The sequence below is a fragment of the Oxyura jamaicensis genome, chromosome 25, assembly GCF_011077185.1.
Source record: "Oxyura jamaicensis isolate SHBP4307 breed ruddy duck chromosome 25, BPBGC_Ojam_1.0, whole genome shotgun sequence".
Classification (NCBI taxonomy): domain Eukaryota; kingdom Metazoa; phylum Chordata; class Aves; order Anseriformes; family Anatidae; genus Oxyura; species Oxyura jamaicensis.
Genome location: NC_048917.1, coordinates 1661909 through 1663613, shown reverse-complemented (window position 1 = coordinate 1663613; position 1705 = coordinate 1661909). Strand labels below are relative to the sequence as shown.

The 1705-nt window shown below is 68.9% G+C and overlaps 1 long non-coding RNA gene across 1 annotated transcript in view; it reads right to left on the bottom strand.

Annotated features, from left to right (window-relative positions):
- LOC118178260 overlaps window positions 1-708 on the bottom strand; it is a 6064-nt gene extending 5356 nt beyond the window's left edge. Inside the window, exon 1 of the long non-coding RNA XR_004756109.1 lies at window positions 526-708. This is a non-coding gene — a long non-coding RNA (uncharacterized LOC118178260). The remainder of the gene's footprint in view (window positions 1-525) is intronic.
- Window positions 709-1705: the final 997 nt, after the last annotated feature.

The window sequence follows — 1705 nt, the reverse complement described above, 5'->3', positions numbered from 1 at the left end:
GGTGAGTGGGGGGGGCCGGGGGGGGTCCTGGGCTGGGGGGGGGGAGAACGGGGCGGGGGGAGCCGCCTTGGGGCCGGGCCTGCCCGAGGGCCTGGGAAGCCGGGGACTTTCCTGGGGCCGCGGCCGGGCGGGGGAAGGCGCTGCTGGGCGAGCGGGGGGGCGAGTGGGGGGCGAGTGGGAGGCCATGCGTGGGAGCCCACGGGCAGGGGGGGCAGCGGCAGCCCCCCCGCTCCCAGCCCCACCGCTGCTCGCCCCCTCCCCCCCCCCCCCCCCCCCCCCCCCGGTGCCCCCCGCTCCCCAGCACCGGGGGGCTGCATGGCGGGGTTCGGAGCCCCTTGGTGGGCAGCAAAAGCAGCCGCCACCCCCGCACCCCCACCCCTGGGACCCCCGCCCGGGGAAGCAGAAGGGTGCATGGGAGGTGGGCGAGGGGTCCGCAGCCTGGCCACCCCCCCACCCCCCTCCGCGGTGCTGGGTGCGCGGCGGGGAGCAGCAGGGTGCTGGGGCGCTCCCCGCCGCCACGCTCACCTGCTGGCGGCAGGGACCCGGCCGGATCCTGATCCGGTTTATCTTGGTCCTGGCGCTGGCGCAGCGCCCTGAGCCGCCTGGGAGTTCCCTGCGATCGGCGAGCGCAGACACCGGCCCTGCTGCCCCGGCTGGGGCGAGAGGGCTTCATTTCCCTTGGGAGAGGGAGTAGAGCCTGTTCTTCCCCCCCCCCCCCACACACACACACACACCCCGCAGGCCATGGTATAATAAGTGAGGCGGAGGTTTTTTTTTTTTAAAAAAAAAAAAAAGAGAGAAGAATTAAATATTATCCGCACGGAGCCTCTGGGGACGGCTCTTGCTTAATCACAGCAATTCGGGATCGTGCTGGGGCTGAGCTGGGCTCGGAGGCAGCCTGAGTCAGATGCGATCTCCGGGCTTCTCCTGGGGATTTGGGCTGCCTTTGTGCTGGGGGCGAGCGCGGGACCCGAGCAGATGATTTAATTAGCAGATGACTCCGGCGGAGGCAGAGGTAGCTCCGAGCCCGGCTGGTAGACCCAGAGGTGCCCATCGCCACGGGTGGGTTTGGCCCTTCTGCTCTCCTCCGGAGCGAGGCAGAGGCACAGATCCGGCCGTCGGCCCCGCCAGGGCTCTGCTCGACCACCGAGCGCTTCCCAGAACGTCAGGCCCAGGATTTGGGGTGAATTTGGTTCCTTGCGGAGCCCGGAGGGGGTCCCTTCCCTCAGCTTGGGGTGCTTTGTGCTGCTGGTCCCGTTTCTGCCGTGGGTTCCTGGGGAATTTGGCCACCTCGGGGCAGCCAGGAGAGGGGGAAAACGGCGTCTCTTGGTGGCAGTGGGGGACGTTCAGCAGCCAGGGCTGCCTGTGCTGAGCCCCACGCCGTGATGTGGGGTGATGGAGCCTCCTGCTCGCCCCCAGGCCTCCTGTCCCATGGGTGCGAGGAGCAAACGGGCTGGCACAGCCCCACCGATGGGCACAGCCGGCTGCCATCCCCACTGCTCCTTTAACAGCACTCATCATTCCTGCAGGGATTCGGGGTCTTGGGGGCAGCCGCAGGTTCCCGTTATCCGCCCAGTAGGGCTCCCAGGAACTTTCCTGGGATGTGGTGTGCGCCACGAATGCTTCTTCACGGCTGGCACCGGCGTTTGGATGCTGAGCAGGGACCCGGTGCTGGCCGTGCCAGAGGAAAGCTGCTCCATCCCGG